The following is a 27,180-nucleotide window of genomic DNA, read 5'->3' on the forward strand; positions in this document are numbered from 1 at the left end:
CAGAAGTATTAAAAGAATGCATTGTCGTCGTGTTCTGATATATTCTAAAAGTTTAAAATGTCTAGCTAGTCGGGAAGTTAGTTAAAAATCTTCAATCGTCCAATACAAATCTTGGACAAACAAGAAAAAAATTATACTGGACACACAAGAAAAAATCTGTACCGGACAAACAAGAATACGAGCTAATAAAAACGTGGTAAAATGGTTGCAATGACGTTTTAAAAATCTATAGTACTAATTCGATAACCCTTTACAAAGATGCGTCATATAATCGTATTATATTATTTTAGAAAATTCGTTCGATTTAGGTATATATAATTTTTATTATATCCATGAAAGTTAACATGTTCATAACATCCCCAAAATTTTATATATTTTATTATATAATATTATTTAATCACGTTTCTCTTTATGCGCGGATCTTTCTCTTTATGTTTCTACAGCAAGACCTTACTTTGAAATGTCTTCATTGTCTCGAGACTTTTTACTGCGATGACGTCACAAAACACTCGAGTCGTATCAATTGCTGCAAATGAGCCATAGCCGTAAAACTTTTCCCATGAAAATTTACATATAATTTTCTTTGGAAATATTTTAAGCCGCCAAGTACAATCTAATGTTCGAAATGTACTTTAGAACTCAGAGTCGCACAACCGAAAGTTAAGGTTAGGTCAAAGTTATTATACCTACTGTAATAGTCTTTATTACTTAAATTTACTGGAGTCTATAGCCAGTGACGTCCCGGGGAGTAAAGCAGGTTATGCGTTGCATATTATAGATGGCACACTTTAAAATAAAACGATTACCAATATCACAACTTTTGAGAGCAATGGCGATTTTTTATGAAACAGACGATGAGAAAAATATCATTAAAAAATTTCACATTGTAGTTTATAAATTGATCTCAGTATCAAAATCCTGACAACATCATTTTTACTGTATTGTAATCTTGATTGTAAATACATATTGTAATGGCAATTTATTGCACAGGTACAATTTTCACATGGGTGCTCTCCAATCTGTTAGGGCCACAGATGTCCATGTACCTGAAACCACTACTCAATGAGAGTATATTTTATGAAAATACTCTAATTCTCAGCAGATGGTGTGTATTTATCTGTTAATAATTTGGACGCTGAAGACGCACCTGGCGCGTAATGATCAGGCGGTCAATCGATGTAATTAACGTGAATTTTAAAGGTGGTAATTAAATAATCATTATCTAGTCAGTAGCAAATAAGTTAAAATAAGTAGCCTAATAAATTTGGAATTAAAAATGAAAAGAGTCGCTATTCTAAGTCTGCTTAAGGGTGGCATTTTGCCTAGGGACGTCTAAGTGTGTGCCTGTTTTGTTATAGTTATTTTTCATTTTATATTTTTCCATGGTCAGACATTATATTCATTTGTTTATTTAAAGTAGAATGGTATGCTTATTGACATGACCTAGCGGTGTTTTGTCCATATCTACTTTACAATAATTAATGACATACTTTTTGGATGACATGCACTTAGTGATTGCCAGTCGCGAACACCACCTATACGCTGTTGCTGATATCACGTTAAATTAAAAATTTGAAACTATTAAATAAAAAAGAAAGTATTAGTTTGTATTGGCATATTTTATAGATGGCAACATGTATTATATCCAGAGCGTTGAAGCGGAGCTCAGAGCAGGAGCACTGATAAGTGGAGCAATGAGTTTTACCCGGTTCACCGAAAATTTGTAATGCTCGACTGCTCCGGATGTTTTTTTATTATTAAATTTTCATCATCAAAAAATAATATTATATTTGACACTGTGCAACATTGGACTTATTTGAAATACGGCAACACTGCCGAGTGACAAACAACCTAATTTTTTTTGACAATGTAGGCAATGAAAGACGATTTGCTGTCGGTTTTTTTTAAATATAATTAAAAATGAAAAGGACGGATAATAAACCTGATTTCAAAACTACTACTAATTTTTAAAATTTGTATACATATAGGCATACCTATTAAAACTTTGTACCTGGAGCTGGATCAAGTATTAGGTCCCAAAGCAGAGTTGGAGCGGAGCAACTCAAAAAACAGTCCGCTCCAACCATCTGATTATATTTTTAATAATAATTCAAATTAGATTTTTTATACATGGGTATACTGAACTTTATAAATTATAAAATTAAGACGTTCACAACATGATATTAAAAAAAACAATAAATTAAGGCGTCCCTATAAAAAGCGTCTATAAAATACATTGGTGTCAATAGTGATTTTATTGTATTTAAAAGGACCTAATTATAATTATTATTATTACAGTATACACAGCGTGGAGAATTATTTAATGTTCATAATATCGCCAAACTAACTTATTATGTTTTTATTGTTTGCTCTATTACGTGTTATCCTAAAATATTATTGTTACGACAAGAACATGCTTATCTTTCAAAATATATTCATAACATTTATTATTGATCATTTTCATCTCTTCTGAAAATTTTTGTTTTTGCATATTATCCTTTTTATTCAAGCCTTAAAATAGTATTAAAACGAATGCGTTCGCTCGCCCACAAACCAAACGCATGGCAAGCAGCTTCATTTAGCAATGCAATGGGTGGCGTTTAGATGTATAATAGTCTAAGATTAAAACATTAAAACAGTAGGTATAAAGAAAAAAGAAATATATTAATCACTATTAGAAAAATAGTATAAATAGTAAATAGGTATATAAATTATAAATTAGATACATGGAAGCACACCGAATGAACTAAATGGACCCTATTTTAAGAATAGGTTGGTATATAGTCTAAACTACGAAATAACTTTATTTTAATAACCATTTTGCCAAATTAAAAAAAAAATAACAAATTAACGCGTTAGTTTTTATAACAAGCTTTATATGAAAAAGAAATCATTGCTCATAATATTATTTTTGGGTACCTATAATAAACAAAAATATTATTTCTATGACGTTTTTTAAATGATAGTTATTAATAAACTTTGTCCTCGATTTCAATCATCAAATTAAAAGCTGTTTCATAATATGAATTCTATTTTATAGACAGTAGGTAGGTACGTATATAGTACAGAAATCATGTAAATTTAATGGTCTATAATATATGTGACATTGAAATTTATCTTGATAAGAGTGTAAGAAAGTTCCACTTTTTATTGAATAAAATGTGTGCTTTTATTCACTTTATAAGTCTTGTGTAGTTGGTGATTCACAAACTTAATGCTGCAAATGCATCCATCAAATTCGATACCACGAGATACGTATAAAAAATTCAGATCTATTATCGGTACGAAGTGTATATTAGAATATAAAAAAAGTAAGATACACCAAAATTATAATTTTGATAAATTAATTTACTCGTAACAGGCTGGCTTTAAGGCTATCTGTCTTCTTCTATTTTCTTTAGCCTGGCATTTTTACGTCATGTCATTTTATCAAGTTTGTTTACTTGTTGGATTCAGAAGATTATGGGGTGACTTTTAATCGTAAACAACATAACTAGACGTACCTACTCCGACACGAGGAAGAAGGGAACTACACGACAGCTGAAAAATGACTTTTGAATATTACATAGCAATCTGTCAGCCATTTTATTCATTAATAATAAAAAACAAGCTGGTTCTCTTTATAAAAAAAACTCTGACATAATACAGAAAAATTTGCAAAAAGACTGAGACGTGATAGAGATTCTTGAAGGCGCCGTATGATGTCCATATTCTCCAACTAAGGAGCGGATATTGTCAAAGAAGAAGAAGAAATATAGCAAACCTAACTTTAACTCTATTCGTTTAAAAGTATTGAAATAAATCCGATATGATAAATGTTGGAATAGTTACATTCTAGTTAACAGAGTGGAAATTAAATTATGAACAGGTATTTTTAGGAAGGATGTTTAACGCGTGGTTCAAACGCGTAGTTGATAAAGCGCTCGTCTCTGTAACTGTGTGTCATGGTTTTGATCCCGTGTATTTTTGGCGTGTGACGAAGGTGCGCGCACCGATGTAACACGTTTGGCGTGCAACGGAAGTTGCGCGCGCCTCTACAACACATAATTTATTATTATGATTATATTCATTTCAGTCTCAGGAGTACATGCGCATGCGCATAGTATCATTTAGTTAGTCGTTCAATACAACCAAGTAAACATAACCAATATTGTGTTATAATAAATATATATGTTTATAAACAAATTTATGGAGACTAACATTCTACACTGTTAATTTATATTCATACAATTTTATTTATATTGGAGTGTATATTTAATTTTCATTGTAAAGATTGTGTATCAAGATTTGAGGCTATAATTATGTAAGTATTATTTATGCGTAAAATTATATATCAATAAATAAATAAATTTTGTGAATGTTGAGTTGGTAAATAATTCAAAAAATATATTAAAATTTGAATTTTCATTAATCTATCATGGGCGCTTCTGAATCGATTGTAACCACTGTATGTAAAATATGAGTTTTGGTCCAATAGAATATCATAATATAATTATCATGTGCTATATTAGACACAGATGCATCGAGTACGTTTTCAACCTAATCCACTGTAATATTAATATACTCAGATATTTTTCTATTCTATAGTAATTATCATCATTAGCCTGGTTAGCTGGATGAAGGTTTCGCCATAGCTTATACTCCTTTCAGTTCTTAGGGGTTAGCTGCCACGTATTTAAACATTTTAGAGCAGATAGCCAGTATTCCTTGGGTACAAACCCATCGAAAATTTCATTATTATCATTTAATAAGTTTAGTGACATCTGTCAAACTGATAACTATTGTTTATTGTAATATAATAAAATTAAAACTATCAATAATTATTTATATTCCGTTAATTCTACGATATTTAAATTGTTTATACTGATAGCCGTTTCGGGTTTTTACAACGGCAATAAGATAACTAATTTTTAACATGAATGACAAAAAAATGTGTACATTATTATCTCATTTATAAAATAGATTACGCAATAGGTTCTCTTTTCTCAGTGAATTTAGTACCTACAGTTAATTTTATAATATATTAAATTAGTATACAAATCACACATACTCTATTGTCGTCAACCATGGTCTTTCATGGTTGCTCATGGTAGCACATAGGCTTAAATACCGTCTAATGTTCGTTACCCTATGGTATTTGCCCGCATACGAGTGTAGAGAGTCGGTGGGTGGTGAATAGAGACTATGTATTTAACCCAAAGTAATGACGTAATGGTGAATGACTAACAATCATTCCTTGTAAGAAATGTCTGAATAAAAAAGTTATTTTTTAAATGTAGTTTTAATTTTATGATGAAAGAAAACTGGGTACGTTTAAAAACGTTTTCATTAATCAAGATAACTATCTAATTAACGATGGCCTGTATTTTTAAACCGACTTTTTAAAACACGAAATAAATTTCCTCATGAATTAGTAGAGACATCAGGGAAATGAAACTCTCAATGCTTTTTTGGTCCATTTAGATAATGCCGAACGAACATTCGGGACGGTTCCCGGAAAATCCGGTACGCGTGGTGACCCCCGTTCATGCGGAACTTATAAATAAACCCTTCAGGAAGTGGAAAGGGCTTTTTTGATGCTCGGGTATGTTTGACCCTTTGTGCGCAGTGAATGGGAAACTTTTATTGTGGCGGCACATTAATGCTCTCATCTTGGACCGTAATGTGTCAGCAACTAGCCACAGGCCAGAAAGTTGGCTGAAATTTGTCTAGTCTACTTGTGAATTATGTGGGAATTTATGAATACCGCAGCTTACTCTTTCCTCCACAGTACCTATATCCTTGTTTCTGACAAAATCTCAAGAAATCGTTCTAAAAACTCTACGATTCTACATCTCGGTTAGGCGGCACGTTTCATAATCGTATAAACTGTAAAGACATAATCCGAAGACTGATTTACTCAAAATTTTTTGAAAAATATTCCTACTGAAGTCATAAAATTCCCCTCCTTTGATATTTACCGTCATACAGCTTACAGGCAACTAAAATGAAGGATACACGAGAAAAATAGGCTGATCGACAAAATGTTAATTGTGCATGAGAGGTTGGAAAATGGGTATAATATTAGGTAAAAGAATTTATAATATTGATTTATTATTTATTTTGAAATATAATAAAAGTGAAAAAAAGTAATAAAAACGTTTTTGTGCAGTTTTATATAATGAGCTGATTTTCGCCTTGACTACAGTTTCTTCTCCCTTCATTTATGAAGCAATGAAATCGATTTGAGTATTTTTATGATGCCGTTCTTGAGCATTTCCTCTGTTGAACAAAATGGAATTTGAATCTCTAAAATGAAAAAATGCGATGAGCCTGTTTTAACCGTGTACCCTTGAAATGATTCTAGTATAATACAATGCGTAATGCACTGGGTTTCTATATCATGAGTACAATTCCTAATGATGTTACAATACATATTATTATATATATATTTATCAACAAGTCTGGGTGTTTCTTTGATCATTTCATTACTGTCAATATACTACTGTAATAATTGAGGCTCGTGGTCTATTGTTCTGTTAAAAAAAGAAGTTCATTGATATTTACGTTAATAAAAACGTGGACAATATTACAGTATGCATATAATTACACACTGTTCCAGCTACGGTTAAGATCTGAGCGTCGTTAAAAACCCACAACTCTACCTACCATTAATACGAATAATACCTTAATCCCTTAATGATAACAACAATGTAATCATGTGAAAATACCATGATGTTTTTTCTTCTTTGGGGGCTATGATACCGTACCCCAAGTTTCTTAGTTCAGCATATTAACTGCGTTAGTTACAATATTTCTGTTAACATGTCTATTCTTTGCCAAAATTAAACAAATATATTAACCACGTGGTGGTTTAGTTTTTGCTTTAAATATACGTGTCCCTTTAGTACAAAAACAATCGGTGTGTGTACTTATGTACGCGCGTTAGATGTTATACTTCTTTGGCGTAACAAAACAAAAACAAAACTTGTGATAACCTAGATTCTTCGACTAGCTCTTAATTTTATTGTTGAATCACACACTCAATAAAAAGGACCGCTTATTTGAACGCCGTTGATTTATCTCTATACACTTTAACTTATATTACTAAATTATATAATTATTTATCGTTGTTTTTATTTTTAAAGTAACAACTGTCACTATGACGTTTAATAGTTTGTTTAGATAAGGAATTGCAAATAGCCTACAATAATAAATTCGCTGCATAAGAAACGAAACAATTCTAAACAATAATAATTATTATACTACATTGGAGTATCATACTGTGGCGTAATGGTAGTGCGTTCGGCTGATAACCGAACAATCAGTAGTTCGATTCCAATCGAGTGCGTTTATTTTTGTGTGAAAAAATAAATTATGTGTTACATGTCACACGCCAAAAATACACTCTGATCTGATTTTCTAAACGCGAATAAAGAAGTATAACTTCATAAAATATTATTTTGTGACTCCCTGTCTAGAAGAAAGTAACGCTTTTCCATAGACATAAGTTTACAATAGGTACCTGTTTTTAATATACGATCTATTCTCTATGCGTCAAGTTTTCTATCACTGCCCTTCATAACAGTACGCCGTAGTAATTTATTCGGACTTCGGTCGAGTAATATGAAGCGTTAATTTCATGTTTTTGTATTTAAAGGGTTCAGCAGAGGTACGCACGTTTAATTTTGGTCGCCAGAGGGTTGGACCTTTTACGGCACGCAAATTAAAGGCTTTTTTTCACCTTAATTTTTTAAACATTACTTCAAACAAACAATTTAACACTATGACACATATTTAAATATCAAACAACTAAAGATTTTTGGTATAGCGTCCAGTGTTGCCAACTGGATGTATTTCTGTAAACAAGGTCCCACCAATATGTGTAACATTGTGAAAAAATTCAATATTTAAGTCAATATTGATTTAAAATGATGTGAGATGTTTAAATTAAATAATCATACATAAATTGAATTTTCTCATAATGTTACACTTGTCGGTGTTGGACCTCGTTTGCTTATACGTCCAACTATTTTTGACAAAAATGTCCTAAATAATTATAGTACGAAAATAAAATATCTACTTAGTTTACAGAAAAAAAAATTTGATCTTCAATAAAAACAAAATGTCATATATAATTATAAACATTGCTTTTACAAGAACCCAGATTTGAGAATATTTGATGTACAACTAAAAATAAAATTTAGACAACATTGTTAATATTATAAAATGTATAAGATTTTTTTTTTAATCTGATGAGAAATTTTTAACTGTTTGCTGTATAGAAAATTTTTAGATTTAATACCATATTATGACAGAGTCTTTGTCACGGGCTAGATGTGTATTTTATACTAGATCCGGTCATTGAGCACAATAATTATTTTTAGTTTTATGGATTATATACTGGTCATCTTCATAACCTGTTTAACTTGTAAATATAATGTATAAATCTAGGGCTCGAAATGGACCGGAGAGCGGTTCGTTAAATCTCCGAGATTATCGCTCCGTCTTTTAAAAAAGTTAATTTGTTCGTCTGAACTAGCAATAAAATATAAAATATGCATAAATTAAATAAATATGTCATATTTTCGGATATTTATCGAACGCTCCGGTTCGTAAAATTTTCAATTTCGAGCACTGTATAAATCAAAAATTATTGTTAATCAGCAAATGAGGCTAATTTTTAAAATGTTTTAGATACATAATAGAATAGTATTGTTTTAGTACACCAATTAATTTAAGTCAATTTTACACAGATTCGATTCCAAAACCGTTGTGATACTGTTCAAACCGTCATTGGAGCTAGTCGCAATATGCAAATACTTCAGACGTTCAATAACATTATCAAATATTAGAAATTTTCAACCAGTAATCTTACAATTTGCGTGAGTTCAAGTCATTCTATCTAAATATTATCCATGACAGTGTATAATTAAATATTGGTATCATAACATAATCATATTGATACAATCGAAAGATTTCTAAAAATATTAATACTTATTGAGTTTCTGAATACCTAAATTAATATTGATAATTTGTGAACTATTCCTCAGGTGGTACACCGCTATCTTTAAACGAAAACGCTACGTACTATTTTACCATATTATACCTTTATACAATAAATTATGTACGCTCATAAATTGTCGTTTATTGACCATAAGCCGCTTGTAAATCTTGTCTGTTGTTTAGTTTTTCTTATAGGCGGAACTAAAACTGTCTATTTTTTATTGTTTCGACACATTGAATAATTTTATGCGCTTGAAATATTATAATACATGACCAAATACATATTTTCCTTATATTTCAATAGTATACCTGAGTATTTTTTTGGGAAGTTTTATAAGATAACCATTAAATTAATTGGGTACGCACACTGAATAGAAATGTCGAAACTGAAGTATTTGGGGTAAGTTATACACTTGAGCCTGCAAAATCTGTAGATACATTTTGTTGGAAAGTTATTTATATCATTATACTACTACTTTATCTTTCCCCATTATATTATGAATAAACATAATATATGGCTTTATTTTAACACTGCGAATAAATAAGATATTTCGATAATTTTATTACATTTTTGTCAACATGCATATCACATATTGTATAATTTACTACTTACGAATTACTATTTAATAAAAAATATTATATTTTAGTTTGTTAGTAATTGACTCGTAGTTTTGAAAAACATTTTACAATTTATTTTTCCGACGTGATCTGACAGTCTTATTCCACACGATTTATTAAACGCTACGATAATAAAGAAATGATTATTTTATAATGCTGCAAGATTTTACATATTCGCATTGAAATTGGTGTTTCCAATAATTGTCAACAGATCGGCAATGGATATTAAAATATATTAACTACACTAGAATTTACGAGATTAAAAATAGTGTGACGTAAAATGTAGTTTGATCATTAAAATAATATTGCATTTAATTTTCTTCAATACATTAGTAAAATTCTCTTTTTGTTTGAATACTATAAAGAAGAATAAATTAAAAATAAAGAGATTATCGAATTTTCTTTTTTTAATTATCTGAAGTAGTAATGCAGCCGCTATTTTGTATGTGATAGATGCTGCAAGGGAGTTGGGGTGGGGGGGGGGGGTCTTCCACATATTAGGGATTCGTAACGTCTTACCTTAAATTATTTAGCATTTTATAAAAAAAAAAATAGTTTACTTATATTAAACGTATAATTTAACATTTTATTATACCTATTGTAAAAAAATCTATCATGCCTAGATGTCGAAAATTTATATCAATAAAAAGCTAAAATAAATATTTAGCAATATCAAATTTCCGTTAGAGATAAATTAAAAACCATAAATAAACGGAAAGGTCAAACTAATTTCCAAATATTCTAATTTAATTACTGAGTGCCGAGATGCTTATCAGATTTAATTGATGAGTATTGACCATTCCTGCTATAACGTTTTACATTGCACAAGTGTTCAAAATTAATTAACATCGGTTAAAATTCACGTCAGGAATAGCAATGATTTTATGTTGATTTTCCAATTGACATAACATTATTTATTTAAGCTCAGCATGGTCTTTACATATAAAATACCATGGGTATACCAGGGTAAACGTCGCAAAGATAAAAGCGATGAGGAACTGTTTTTCGGACCCTGCGATTATCTGTATTAATGGCACCGAACATGAGCAAGTCAGCAGCTACGTCTTTCTCGGACAGCAGGTGTCCATAGACGGAAGCATGCACGATGAAATTGCTCGAAGAAATTGCTCGAAGAACAAAGCTGGGATGGAGTGCTTTCGGACGTCTGAATAGTATCTTCAAAAGTGAACTACCATTGTGTCTTAAGCGTAGGGTGTTCGACCAATGTCTGCTACCCTTGCTCACATATCGCTGCAAAACGTGGCCCCTCAACACGAGAGATGTTGAAAGGCTAAAAGTCGCACAGTGAGGTATGGAGAGGTGTATGTTGGGCATCACGCGAAAGGACCGTAAGAGAAACGAATGGGTTAGGAAGCAGACGGGAGTACGCGATGTAATAGACGTTGCCAAACAGCTGAAATGGAGATGGGTGGGGCACATTGCTCGCCGAAAGGACGGCCGCTGGACAAATGCCGTCATCCAGTGGTACCCAAGGGGCACAAAACGGCCACAGGGTCACCCTAAAAGCCGCTGGATTGACGAACTGGTAAAGTTTGGCGGAAATACGTGGCAGCGAACGACACAGGATCGAGATAGTTGGAAGAAGCTTGGGGAGGCTTTCATCCAGCAGTGGATTGACCCCGGCTGATGATGATGATACCAGTGGTGAAAAAACCTGTTGGAATGAGGGAGGCGATGGGTATCCGAATCAAAAACTGCTAGGACAGTCACGGAAGAAGAATTTGAATTTTGTTTAAATTTGCACTAACACAGTAATGTATACTTTTATTTGACCAGTCTCTGGATCGATCCTGTGACTTATGGATTCATAGACCTTCTATTAACTTGATTTCAATTGATCCTATAAAAAGCTCATAATATACATTATATTATTCAAAATAAACTAGATGCAAATAACGTGCACTAACCTAACAGCACAAAGATAAAACTGTCGATTGTTATTGTTATGATATACCATTATTTTTAAACAATGTACAAAGTTTTATTTTTCTGATATGTCGTAAGTTTATCAAAAACCATTTTGCCAGCCAAACAATTTTGATTATTATTTATGTCACTGACATATTTATTTAGATTTTGTGTGTATGTATTAGGCTGCCATAATTGTGATGTTTCTACAATTTCAAGAGATTCAATTCAAAAGTCATTTTTCTCTCATACCTTTTATATTTTCACTGTATTACTCATCGGTCATTAGGTATATTTTCTATTTACCGTTACCTAAAAATTTATATTTTTAAATATTCGGCATACGTTGAATATTTCATATAATATATAGTCTAGTTAATGAATATATTGTAGAATGCATGGAATATGCGAGAATTTTTGACTACAGGACTTTGTTAGAAGTAGTTAGTAGGTAAAAATACTAAAAGTCCCCGCTACTGGGAGGTGAGATAAAAGCGGGTGGGGGTCGAAAGGTCCCATTTTTTGGTTTTTCGCTTATATCTTGGAAACGGTGAATGAAGAAAAAAAATATTTTAAATAAAAATTAAAGCTAATTAAATGTCCTATAAAATTGTTATATATTGGTCAAATTCCCAACGGTTTCCGAGATATACGTTATTGAAAATCGATAATCGATCGGGCTTACAATCTCACTGGATTGCAGAATTTTGCTTTTAAATGCTAAAGATATTTCATCAAAATCTACTTTTATAGTAGCAGCTTTGAATTAAGTCCATTAAGGGCACACATGCTTACCTAGAGTTTCTGTTTTTTCATTTAAAGTTGAACTATGACATTGAATACTAGGTATGATTTTTAAAGTGAAAGTGATATTATGTTACATCTCTTTTACGCATGCTAATATGATTAAAAAGTTTTTCTTTCTCTTTCTGTCACATTCGAATTTGATTACCAAAGTTTAAACATTTACTATGCGTATTAGCTGACGTGCTTCGTCGTTTACAAATTATAACATGAATTTAAAAAATATATGTATTTATAATATTAAATATATTTTATAATGTACACAGATTTTTTTAACAACTATATTATATATACTTTTATTTATTTGTCGCATATTCAAAATGTTCTTGCTATATTAAAATCTTTTTTTTAGCCGGCCAAGTAAATCCGTATTTTTGGCCATAGACTAATAGAAAAAACTCTCTGCTGTCAGATTATGTTGATAGCAAATTGCAAGATACCTAACGTAGGATTTGTGTTTTATATCAGGAATAAGAAACACTATCTGTAAGTACAATATTATGTTATTTATTACTGTAGTAGTATTCTGTGTGTTTTGCATATATTATTCAAGTGTTAATTTATTGTTTTCTTAGTCTACACATACTTTCAATGTTTCATAATTCCGACTACTTTTTTTGAGGTTAGTTGCGTGGTTAGTTTGGAGGTTATTGCGAGAATGCCTGTGATTTCATATTTATTTGTTTGATATAATCTAAGGCGTTCTAGTTGTTATTAAACATGTTACCTACCTGATTACTTTATTTTAGTTAATCAATCTTTTTTGATGCTTTGTATTATCACTAATCCGTTTTAATTACCATTCTTCAAACAGTCGCACACTATAAAAGATTAAAAATCACACTATTAACAGTTCATATTATGTTTTTTGCAGATGGAGAAAATGTCTACCGAGATCTTTGCTTGTCGACGGTTTCATATGAATAAGATGGAATGAAATAAATCTTTTAATTAATAATGAAATAAATCCGACTTTCGGCGTAGGATTCGAACATGGCGTGATTCATATAATATTATTTATGACGTAGACCATCAAGCATATATACCCATTTTATAGATTTAATAGTACAATTACAAAAGGTAAATATAAAGTGACTAATGTTTGTAACCTATAGCTATATCTATCTCGCATACATATTTAAAAAATAAAACAATTTTATAATTACATTTTTGCACTAAATTTATTATCGATAATGATATAAAAGTTGCTAAATTAATTCATAATATTATAAAATATAATATAATTTTGCATATCAGTTACTTGTATCATATCAGGTATGTCATTTGGTAGAGCTTACTCTCCAAGACTTTTCTTTTTCATCCTCAATATCACTTTGATATTAGAAACATTGTCTTTCTAACACCATTTCAAAGACTTTAAGTTTTCTAGATGCTGTATATTAATTCTTCTCTTCGGCTATATTTGCATCTTAGTTGCAGCATATGGATACAATGCGGCGCCTCCAAGAATCTCTGTCACTCTAGTTTTTTTGCATCGTTCCAGGTCATACTAGCAGCCCGTAACTCCGCCAGATATGCTATATAGATAGTATTTAGCGGCCATCCAGGACGCCGGAATCCGGTTGGCTTGAAGAACAGGCAAACCAGATTGGGATTCTCTTCAGGCACTCGCAGCACGTGGCCGGGCCAGGTACAAAGTTGCGTATTCACTCTCAACGTGATGCGAGGCTATTTGGTGCGTTCTTTTATCTCCCGTTACTTCTAAAATTACCGCACACCCAGTATCCGTCGTAAACATCTGTTCTCGAAGCTCAGTATACGGTTGCTCGGAGCCTTTGTAAGGTGCCATGACATAAAAACTAGTAAGATATTTAAAATAGCTGCTAGAATGAATACATTGTTGAAAGGAAATGAAAACTGATAATATGATATATCAATTAATTTGTCCATCTGAAGTTGTAGATATCAGTTAATAATTATGTGTTATACCAGTAATTAAATGCTGACTTCAAATGAAAATTGACAATTAAATATTGAAATAATATATTACCAGTTTTGATTTTTTTAAGTACTATACTATATCCATGGTTCATATTACAATGTCATAGTAAAACTTAGAAGAATAAAATATGTCGTAAGACGAAATCAATCTTGGGGTTTTAATATAAGTTAAATAAATAGTACACAGCTAATTTGTTATTACTTTGAATACATGCCATGTCTTTACATCAATAAAAAACAGAAAAACAATTTAATGTATAAATATTTATATAAGACTTAACAACGTCTAGTTAGACATCTAGTTAGACACGATGACCTCCATTTAATTTCCTCTTATTTTAAAATTCACCAAGATATATCCTAATAAGTAGGTAAGTATATTACATTTGTACATATAATAAGTAAATCAAGTACTTAACATAAATAATTATACTGTAAAATTAAATTACAATTGAAGCAGTATATATGGACCCCACAGAGTAATTAACAATATAATAATTTATATAATTATATCGGGTATATACTATATTGACACATTTTAATGAAGTCTATTTTTCTTGGTACCTACGTTCAATGATAAATGTTGTTTTATATTGTAACATAAACAATGGTAATATGCATTGATCTTTCTGATTTTTAAACTGTGATATCTATTTTATATATCTATTGATTTCTATGTGTATTATTGATACATTATTTATTTCAAATACAATAATTTCAAAACTAACAGTAAATAATATATAGAAAGCGTCATGTTGTTTAGTTGGAAAATCTACTAGAAAAATTCCATCCAATCCAAATTCAATTTTTACCAGGTGGGTACTTGTAGGTCAGTTATTTTTGGAATAAAATGAATCCCTTAAAAAATATGAAATAAGAATAGAATGATAAATATTTGTGAAAATTTACCAAATCAACATGTTTAACGTGAATATTTTCACACTAAAATAATAAATATTGTTAAGAAAATATACACAAACAGTTCATTCAGAAGTTATGACGTTTAAAAGATCCCGCGAGTTAACTCGTGCGTGGCACTGATCAGTTATGAGGTGATATCAGTTATAATCATTTATGAGGAATGGTTATAAGCCATTGGCACAACCAATTTGGTTTTTGACCTTGAGAACAAAATGTACTTTTTACACGGAACCAAAACTCACGGCTGCAGAGACAAATGCTTATACAAAATATGGCACAGTGGAATCGCCAGCAAGATCTGCAGGTATCATTATTTAGATGTAAGTATACATATTATTTTGAATTTCATAAAATTACACTCGTTCTGGGTGTCTCGTAACAGTAAACTATATTAGTAAATTAGATATATCTTGATGAACTATAAAATAGTGATGTAATATAGACTTGTTGAAAATATATTAAGCATAATAAAATTTAAAATAAAAATTTAGAAATTCAGCCTTTCTGGTTCTCTAATATTCATAGATCTACTGGTTCTGGGATCTACTATTTCTGGCAGTAGACAATTCATATAAAAGTGATATATCTTTTTTTCAATCTTTTCAATCCAAAATGTCTCGTCTTTTTTGATTAATTCTATTTTAACAGGAAAATTATGTCCCGTCCAAACTCCAAATAAACAGACATCTTTCTTAGTAATATGAAGCTGCCCCTGAATCTGGAAGTACCAATCGTGATTTTTATCTATTACCATATTTCTGTCTTTATCTACTTTCCAAAATTTAATTTTTTTCTGTACAATAGCTTCATCTGCACTTATTCCAGCAGCTGAGAAAGGACATTTTATTTCAATAATTGTATCATCATCGCTGATGCCATCTGGCGTTGCACCGATAAAATCATACACATCATCGATAAACAATCCACATCTCTCAATCTTAATCCGTTCTTGTACACTAAGCTGTTGTAAAGCTATTGATTCATTTTCTTTACCATATTTTACCGCTTTCACGTTGGCTAATGATTGGCTATATAATAAACGTTTTACCAAAGGCCCAAATTTTGTATTTTCTCGCCGCTTACACACCTTACCAAAAACAGAGGCAGTAAGAAGGTTTCGTCGCCTTTCTAGCCATTCTGCACATTCAGATTGTAATACGGTGCGTCTTTCTATATCCCTCCTCTCATAGTTTGTCAGTTTGAGTTTTTTCAAAAAAGTTTCTTTTAACAATTGATATTGATTTTTGTCCATATCAGGTTTTTGGCAACTCTCTCCATAATCTGGATTAGATAAAGGAACAGTATGTATTGGTTTTCGCCAAGATTTTCCTATTTTTTTTTTATTTATTTTCAACCTTCTTGATTCTAAGCGATTTATGAAGGCTTTTGGGCTATTTTTATAAACTTGTTTTTGAATTGTGCAATGTAACTTATTTGTATTAAATGCGATTACCGCCGCTGCACATCGTCCCATGTACGATTGTCTTTGAGAGTAGTTAATTCTCTTGCCGCCTACAAATTTTGCAATCATGTTATTAAAAGATTCTGAAATATTAGTAGAAAAATTATAAATTAAACTTTTTGAATTTAGCACCAAACGAGAATTATATATCATTAATTGAGAAAATAGACTGCATTCTTTTAATGCTGGTACATAATTTACATCAAGCATGTCCTCTGTATTTGGTTCATTTGTACAAAAATATGGTAGACAAGAAGTATGGTCTCCAAAAACATGGTGCGGTCCATTAAATAAATCTTTTTTCAGAGCGATAACCTTTTCTTCGAAAGTACTATCTTGTAGTTTTCTATACTTGATTGCACCTATGACGGCTTTCCGCAGACGTCTTTTTCTTGACGCAATGATTTTTCTTACATTCAAGGGATATCTTGTGTCTTTGGTTAATGCCTCTATTTTGCCACAATAATTTCTAATTAAATGGTTTTTACATTCAACTTTCTCGACAGTTACATTCGGATAAGGGTGACAATCAAGAATTTTTTTGTATGTGCTGGAATCTCCATCAGCAATCAATTTTGAATAAATCAATCCATGTGTATTAATAGATTCTTTAAAGCCTTCTAATATTGCTGTAGATTCCATTCCACCTGACGGACCGGTATAATTTAAAAAGCATTTATGTTGTTGAGCAGGGATATTTTTATTTTTAGCTTTGGCGCACAAATCGCAATATTTATTTTTCACTGACATGTACAAAATCTTTCCGGTTCTTTGACCAATGATCGTGGCAGCGCCAGATGCTGCGAAATAATTGCATCTGTATGAACGTTTCGACCAACAGCCGTCTGCAACAACTGATATCATGGGAATACCAGAAGAATCGACGTCACCATTTTCGATTGCAAGTTGTCGCTCTTCTTTCGCAGCGTTTTCCATACTCTTATTTTTGGTTTCTTCAAACCACTCGTACACCTTCTGTTGACTCTTTCTGTATGTTCTTGCTGTAATCGATGGTACGTCAATTGCTGAACACATTTCTTCCAGATTTGAAAATCCACTGCCGATACTGATTATACTGGATACAAATGCGTCACACAGATTCATTTTGTTTTTGTTCATTTCAGTGGTATATAATTTTAATTTTTTACCACAAAGTTTACATTGAATAAAAAATGTACTACTAAAGTTATCCCGATTTTCCCCAAAAATTTCTAAATGTGATAAATTACAATTAAATGGAGAATCATGGTGGCTAATTAATTGAAGTTGTTGGAAAAAATATGAAAAGTCTATAATTCTACGGCCTTCTACACGGAATTTAGGGCTTGAATCTTCAATTTCATTTTCTATAATAAATTCTTCGTGTTCGTGTTCAAATGTGGGATGAAATTCTGGTTCAGGTAGTATGCTTTGAGGATTTCCATGCTCAGGCATAGTCTTCGGCAATATATCAATACTATAATACATTCAAAAATATTAGTTTAGTAGATAGTTAACAGAAAACAAAATGTATAGCTGCTATTAATTATTGTACCAGATTATAATTTTTGTCACAGACACACTAATTTCGAATAAGACATGGCACAAACATAATATAAAAATAATATAAGTACAAATGATCATTATACTTAATTGTGTGTATTAATAAGTAATACGCAAAACTTCCTTTTGCAAGATAAATAAATATTGTGAACCAAAATTTTCTGTGAAATGTGGTTTTTTCAACTATGTATAATTATGTCAAATTATAAAATAATAATTTCAAACCTTTGTGTTTTTAATGTATTAATATTTCCATCTTTTCTCCTACGTCTTTTTTTGGAACTTCCAGCCATCGGATAGTGAGTTCGTGGCATTTTTTGTAAGTACAATCGATATAAATAATTGTGATAATATTGTTAGGTACCTATGTCAAAAACCGAGGATGAAAATTTCGCATTCCCGCTGAAATAAATGACGTTCATAGTATTGCCAGGCTAAACTTTCGAAATTAAAGTTAGTTTTTTAAAAAAAAATTACATTGGAAAATATTATGTAAGTACAGGCATCCATTATTATGTTATTTGATGAAAGTATTCTTTAAAATCATCTGTATTATTATAATCTCGCAAATTCATAATTTAGTAAAAGTTAAATTTTCTGTAATATAAACATCAGTAGGTACCTAACCTATGTTGATTCATAATTTTGGCTAAGTAAAAAATATAGATATTTTTACTTCGCGATGTGTTTGGGGTGTTCTAAATTATGTAAGTATGTTTAATAACAAATGTGAAATTCGTAAAACCTCATAAGTATTATTTATTAAATAAAAATAGTAAAACTAATAGTAGATACAAATGGTGAAAAACTTCATTCTCTTATTTACTAAAATATCAATTCAATAATATTTTAGTAGATATGGCAATACTGGACGACCCGATATATGTCACTGAAATAAAATAAAATCTATCACAATTTATAAAATACATACCTACTACAATCATAATTATTTTGAATGTAGAGGGAGATAGTTATAGAAAGGGACAGAAAACTGATTGCTATGTTGCAATATTAGGCAAAATAGATTGCAACAGTGTTAAAAATTATAATGTATGATTTAGTATGACATAACGTAGAATTGACGCAAATACAAATTTCTTCAGATTTTTTTTTGTTTTGTCCTCAAATGTCAAAATATGTTTTCCTTTTGAATAATATGTTCGAATTTGTGTTTGTTTCGCCTATTTTTGTGTTCAATTTGTAGCATTCACTTTTATAAACATATTTTTGTACAATACTTGTGTGTTGGCGTATTTTTTTGGTCATATAAAGTTAAAATAATACCAGCTAAAGATTCCATACATCATACACCAATTCGCAGGTGGGTCTGGCGGATATCAAGATGGTCGAATATTTCGTGGAAACAGTTGTTTTAAAAAGGTCTCTATTTAGTATTATAAATTTATAACTAACAAGATATTTCATCATTTATTCAATGATTAATGATAAACCTTCTGATACGTAGCTTTATATTATTTCGTATGTCTATAATTGTAGCATATTTAAATAACAAAATGTCCACTCGCTTCCATTAGATTTAGAACCAATAGAAACTGCAAATATTATAATTATACTGAATATATTTTACTACATTATGTTTTATAACATTACAACTATCTATAATAAATCGTTTGAGATAATAATTAAGGGAAAAATTTGTCATCATCACAGCCTATTAATGTCACAAAAATATGGCTTCGTTCTCAATTATCACGTTTCACGGTTTCAAAGAATATTATTTTACGTCATAAAAATACTTTATGTAGTTATCAAATGTTTTACATAAATATTTGACGATGAATAAGCTTCATAATGATATAAATAGTTTTTCTACAAATCTTACGTACTATTCAGGCTTAACCTCTGAAAATACCAGAAAATAGCTGACATGGAACACCTTCCCCCTTAATAATGAATATTATTCAGACTTGAATAAATAACGAAAAGTCATCAATAAGGGTGAAAGATTAATCTAATTTTGGAACGTTTTAATTAGATTACATCCGAGCGTTATCAGACCTAATTGTCGACTGCACAATATTCGTTCGCCCTTCCTCTCAGTTCTTGCGATCTAATAAACAACATAAATATTTTTGTTTGAATCCTTTGCTGAATTGAAACGGGATTATCCTTTGAGATTTGGCTGAACCCGCCCATCCCGGGGGGACGGCTCTGACCCCCCTGACTTTAAGGCCCCCACGTCATAAATATTCATGGGCGTCTTACAGGCCGGCGGGCGCTATGTTGACTCTATGGGTCCGGGTGATTTCGATTCATGGCGGTTGCAGGCGGGGTCGTGTGCTTTTCACCCGCGGTTATGTTATAATCAGCCAATTTTTGAGGCCGTTAAGGATTCACCATTTCATAATATGAGGATCGTGTAATATTTAAAAAAAATGGTTTAGAATACGCCATACTGAAATGCAAAAAGCAATCCTGTGAATCGAATTTATTATCTAATGCTATGTTTTCAACATTTTTCGGATTACGGCATATTAATAAAACTATATTTTTTTGCAATACATCAAATAATATTTTGTACAATAGGTACACATCATATCAGAACAAAAGCATAAAAATATCATCTTGCAAGAAGAGTCGATATTTGCAAATATCAATACCAAAATATCGACACTCTCTAAATATTATTCTTCTTCTTGGTCGTAAACTCATGGCTGAGGATCGTGACATTTGAATTTCGTAATCCTTTGAGCGACCAAGACTTTCCATTCTTCTCAATCTTTCGCTTCCCTCAGGGCAGAATAGATGGTGCTCCCAGTCAGCTCTTTCAATTGGTCGTTCCAGCGCGCAGACGTTCTTCCTCTGCTTTGCCTTCCCTGGAGGCCACCAAAAACCACCAGTCCCTTTAGGTTGTCCGGTCCGCGCCTGACAATATGTCAAAAAATCTGCTGAGTTCGTCTCAGACATATTGTCGAGAGCCGTTCCTTTATCTGCAGTCTCTGGATGATTGACTGGTTTGTAAATGTCAATAAACATGTAATATTTGTTTTAAAAATAATTATTATGATAATATAATAATTTATTTATTATACATATTTAAAACATAATAAATTATTAATTAAATTCGTTCACAACATGATAATATATATAATGAAAGGAACAGGTAAATCAATGTATAGAAAACAAGTCAAAAAATAATCGTATAGCAAAAAAATAAGATAAAAAACAACACAATAAACGATAATTTATTAATCAAAAATAATTCAAAATGAAACCAAATCATACGATAATGTAGATTTTAAAAAAACCAAATATATAGCTACGCATCACTAAATAATAAAATGTCTACGTCTCTAGGGAGTGCATTGACCACATGCGCACAGTCCTCGCCATTGGTGCCTGATAAACTTGACAGGAGGAAACAGTTTTCATTTTAAAAAAAGTCGATGGTCGAGTAGCTGACGGATGCATATAAATTTAAATTTTACAAAATATCAGGATTGGAAATTATACCACGCGAGAGCAGAGGAAAATGCTGAAAAGAGCAGATTTGATGTGACCTACGAACTTTGAGAGATAGAAAGGCGAGCATGCACTGAAGAAAGTTAGTCGGAAAATACTCGTTTGAAAAATTATCAAAGGGTAAATAGTTAATGTTAAACATATGTATTATAAAGGCATGTGGTATTAAAAAAATAGGAGTTTAAACATTAATAAGGTATAAAAAGCTTTGAAAATAACATTGGTTCTTACCCCAATCACGGTACATATTTATTCCGTTATGCATTTGAAAATTAATAGTTAGTGTTACTGATTACTACGAAAGTGGAATCGTTTCAACACATCGACTCAATAGAACCGTGAAATTATTAATTATAAAACGTTGTACTTATTTGTTGGTCGAACAACGAACAGAGAATATAAAACTAAACACTTCCTATTATATGATATATTATATGCTACATATTCACACTACACTGAAAGTAAAGGTAATCATTAAAATATTTCCAATTTTCTATTGCATGGTAATCAATAATTACCATTTAAAAATTCTTCTTCGGCCATAGCCGCCCCTTAGTTGGAGCATATGGACACCCTCCCTGAAAAGAATCCCTGTAGCTCGCCAGTCTTTTTGCTTCGTTCTAGGTCAAACCAGCATCCCTTAGCTCTGCCATATACACTATTTAGATAGTATTTAGCGGCCTTCCAGGACGCCGAAATCCAGTTGGCTTGAAGAAAAGGCAAGCCAGGTTGAGGTTCTTTTCTGGCATCAGCAGTACGTAGCCGAGCTAGGTCCAACGTCGCCTCTTCACTCTCAGCGTAATGAGAGGCTGCTTGGTGCGTTCTCTTATCTCCCTTTTGTTCCTAAAGTCCCGCACACCCAGTTTCTGTCGCAAACATCTGTTTCCGAAGCTCAGTATACGGTTGTTCTGAGCCTTCGTAAGATGCCATGATTTGCTACCATAAAGCAGCACCGTCAGAAAACAAGCGTCGAATAGGCGGCATTTGGTTTTGATTTTTGGTTTGGTAGGAAAAGTATCGAATGAGCCGATATTGACAGCATTCAACTAGATATCGATACGTTTTGAAGGCATAGCTATCAATATTTGAAAAATCTGAAAGCCTCTTTCTTATGCCTGGAAATAAACAGATGCAACTCATTCGAATCTACATAATATTTTGCTGGACAGTTTTAATGAAACTTACTATTAGTAATCTGTATTAATTTATGTTTCTAAGCTTTTTCTAGTTATTTATTTGTATGGTTGCATTTATGAAAAAAATGGTAATTTACCTTTTATTTTTATAAATGTATATTTAAACCATTAACAAAAAACACTTTGTAATCAGTAGCAAGTGCTGTTAAGGGGGAGACGCATGCCAGCAGAGAACTTAGCGGAAATATACGAAGCTTGCAATTTGAGATTTTTTTTTGATAATTTACAATTTCAACTGTATTATTTAATAAATATGTATCCGAAAACATTAAAACGATTTTTTATTTTTTTTAAACTTAAAGATAAACTGACAATTGTAAAAAAATGTAATAAAATGTGAATTCGTTGCAGGGTCAAATCTTATTATTGCATTATATTTTATGGTCATAATTATCATTAAAATTTAGTTTATTAAGTTTTAGATTTTATGTGGTGCAGATTTTTGACTAATTCATCGTTTTAATATTTTTTATATTTATTTTTAAAAACATCGATTTTTATAAAAATATAAATGTGTATAACTTGAAATCCTTTTTATTTATATCAACTCGAGCTTTCAATATTGTGACCATGCCTAAAATAAAATTTGATATAAATAAAAAGGATTTCAAGTTATACACATTTATATTTTTTTAAAAATCGATGTTTTTTAAAATATATATAAAAAATATTAAAACGATGAATTAGTCAAAAATCTACACCACATAAAATCTAAAACTTAATAAACTAAATTTTAATAATAAATATGGCCATAAATTATAATGTAATAATAAGATTTGACGCTGCAACGAATTCACATTTTATTACATTTTTTTACAATTGCCAGTTTATCTTTAAATTAAAAAAAAAAAAAAAAATCTTTTGAGTGTTTTCAGATACATATTTATTAATTACTACAGTTGAAATTGTAAATTATCAAAAAAAATCTCAAATTGCAAGCTTCGTATTTTTCCGGTAGGTGCCTCTTTTTGCCTCTGATAGTATAAGCATCCCCCTTAATAATACTATGTATAGGGTTCGATAGTAACTCTCTTTATGAGTTCAATCTGTTTACACATACCTCTATATTTTTTACAAATATGTCTACAGCAGTGTGGAAATTGTACAACAATTTCGTTTGACAGTTTATCTAGTCACAAAGTTATTCCTTAAACTGTTTTATAACCCAAATTACTCAAAGATACTTAATGTTCTATTAAAAAATCTATGAACACTATGCTATTGTCGTGAACAAGAGGGAAAGCAGATATTAACAATATAGTGTATACCTTCATCACTACTATCTGAGTATGAGCATGTGTTATCTGAAATCGTAATCTTTAGAATTAGTTGCCGTATAGTGCTCCCAAGATGAGTTTATAACCCGAAACAGTTGTCAGTATAAATAAAACGAATATCGAAGAATTAACAAAAAAAAAATGTTTCGAACCATTAAATTTACAAAGTTAATACTATCGACCGAGGGTACTGATGGAGTTTAAATTTAAATTATAATTAATTTGAGTTATAGACCCGCTTTTTGCTTTTCAGCATCTTCATGCACTATGAGCAATCAATCACCAATGGCAAAGCTCACTGAAGAGATTCTTTGTAAATAAAATTTGAATGACGATTATTCTATAAAAAATGAAAGTTCATTTTATGGACAAAATTTATATGAGTAATTCGAATACGTGACATTTTAAAAATCTCGGTGTGGCTATAGATGACACTCAGAGTATAGTAAGTTTTGAACATCGCTGCAAATGTTTTTTTTTTATAAAATTATTATGTTAATCATAAGCCTTTAGTTTTATTATCAGTTTTAATTTTATTTATAAATGCTCAATTTTTATAGAAGAAATGTTTTATTCAACATCTTTGATCTTGCATTTTATTAAAGGGGGGACATGCTCGTCGAAGGTCAAAATTGAGTTTTTATTGTATTTTCAAACCATGATCCTGGACACTCCTTAAACGTTGTAGATAATCTATTTATATAATTTTGAAGCCTTATTATCCTTTATAGTTATTTTAAACATTTGATGACTGCATAAAGTATTTTTGTTACATAAAATAGTATTCTTTTAAACCTCTCGCTCTAATGTTTTAGAATATAGTCATATTTCGGTACATAACTGTGCAGTGGTGTTAAGATTTTTTACATTTATTAATTTTTTAACGCATTTATAAAACCATTAGTATAATTTATTACGAGATAATTTTTGTAAAATATTCACGATAAAAAATTATTTTGATAATCTCTGTGATCCCAAATTTGACAAGAATTAGGCATTTTATTATTCAAAAAATCGGCAAGATTAACACATTTGAAGATGATTCTAAAGATATTTATTATAAGCTATGTTATTGACCATTCAAGTGTGATAAAAATCTTATGAATAATGATTGCTTTATAATAATTATTGACCTAAGAATAAGGTAGTGTTTTTTTGAAATACGCCATTTCTTTTGTCATTCCCAAGTGGTTAAGCTACAACATACGGCCGTAGCCATAAAATGACAAACTATAATTAAAGTAGGGAGTAAAATAATGTTAACGCGCGTGTTTGAACATGTACCTAAGCGAATTTTTTTTTATTTTTTTTTAAACGGTACATGTTCAAACACGCGCGTTAATATCATTTTACTCTTTACTTCAATTATAGTTTGTCAATTTATGGCTACGGCCGTATGTTGTAGCTTAACCACTGGGGAATGACAAAAGAAATGGCGTATTTCAAAAAAACACTACCTTATTCTTAGGTCAATAATTATTATAAAGCAATCATTATTCATAAGATGTTTATCACACTTGAATGGTCAAAGACATAGCTTATAATAAATATCTTTAGAATCATCTTCAAATGTGGTTATTTTGCCGATTTTTTGAATAATAAAATGCCTAATTCTTGTCAAATTTGGGATCACAGAGATTATCAATATAATTTTTTATCGTGAATATTTTACAAAAATTATCTCGTAATAAATTATGCTAATGGTTTTATAAATGCGTTTAAAAATTAATAAATGTAACAAATCTTAACACCACTGCACAGTTATGTACCGAAATATGACTATATTCTAAAACATTAGAGCGAGAGGTTTAAAAGAATACTATTTTATGTAACAAAAATACTTCATGCAGTCATCAAATGTTTAAAATAACTATAAAGGATAATAACGCTTCAAAAATATATAAATAGACCATCTACAACGTTTAAGGAGTGTCCAGGATCATGGTTTGAATATACAATAAAAACTCAATTTTGACCTTCGACGAGCATGTCCCCCCTTAAATTTCGAAAAATAATACGATAATAACACCAGCGTTATCAAATTGGTATCTGAGAAATAAGTTTGTATAACATTATGAATTTATTCAACTTGATAATAAATACGATTGACTCCATTGACCTTCAGTTGTGCAGTAATGGAGAATAGCGATGTGATTATGCTTTTCAGTTGAGATATCTATCCGGAAACGGACACACCTTTTTCCAGTCGGCCAATCGCCTCCCGCGGCAGTTTCAAAGTGTTGATTAATACACCTGGCTCAACGCTAAATTTACCTGTGCCGCGTCACAGAAAATGTCGCCGGTCGGTTCATTTTGGACACCTGCCGCCGCGGACGCGGGCGACAACTCGAGGAGATCTAATTATTTAATGATTAAAATATAGGATTATCATAATTGTGTTATAACCAGTGGCGTCTGCGTACTGCGAGTACTGCGGTACTGCAGCACCCCCAAGCAAATTAAGACAAAATGTAATATTATAATATACATACATTTAGTATTAACTTTGTAAATTTAATGGTTCGAAACATTTTTTTTTTGTTAATTCTTCGATATTCGTTTTATTTATACTGACAACTGTTTCGGGTTATAAACTCATCTTGGGAGCACTATACGGCAACTAATTCTAAAGATTACGATTTCAGATAACACATGCTCATACTCAGATAGTAGTGATGAAGGTATACACTATATTGTTAATATCTGCTTTTCCTCTTGTTCACGACAGTAGCATAGTGTTCATAGATTTTTTAATAGAACATTAAGTATCTTTGAGTAATTTGGGTTATAAAACAGTTTAAGGAATGACTTTGTGACTAGATAAACTGTCAAAATAAATTGTTGTACAATTTCCACACTGCTGTAGACATATTTGTAAAAAATATAGAGGTATGTGTAAACAGATTGAACTCATAAAGAGAGTTACTATCAAACCCTATACATAGTATTATTAAGGGGGATGCTTATACTATCAGAGGCGAAAAAAGGCACCTACCGGAAA

The 27,180-nt window shown here is 30.9% G+C and overlaps 1 protein-coding gene and 1 long non-coding RNA gene across 2 annotated transcripts in view; both read left to right on the top strand.

Annotated features, from left to right (window-relative positions):
• GABA-B-R1 (gamma-aminobutyric acid type B receptor subunit 1) overlaps positions 1 to 27,180 on the top strand; it is a 615,543-nt gene that overhangs the window by 138,545 nt on the left and 449,818 nt on the right. The window lies entirely within an intron of this gene.
• Positions 12,722 to 14,446, top strand: LOC147071690 (uncharacterized). The gene is made up of 3 exons (XR_015070641.1): positions 12,722 to 12,822; positions 13,211 to 13,416; positions 13,841 to 14,446. It is a non-coding gene; the product is annotated as an uncharacterized LOC147071690 (long non-coding RNA).

This window comes from Rhyacophila brunnea, unplaced genomic scaffold (genome assembly GCF_057557595.1).
Source record: "Rhyacophila brunnea isolate RB1 unplaced genomic scaffold, BYU_Rbru_1.0 scaffold_2, whole genome shotgun sequence".
Classification (NCBI taxonomy): Eukaryota; Metazoa; Arthropoda; class Insecta; order Trichoptera; family Rhyacophilidae; genus Rhyacophila; species Rhyacophila brunnea.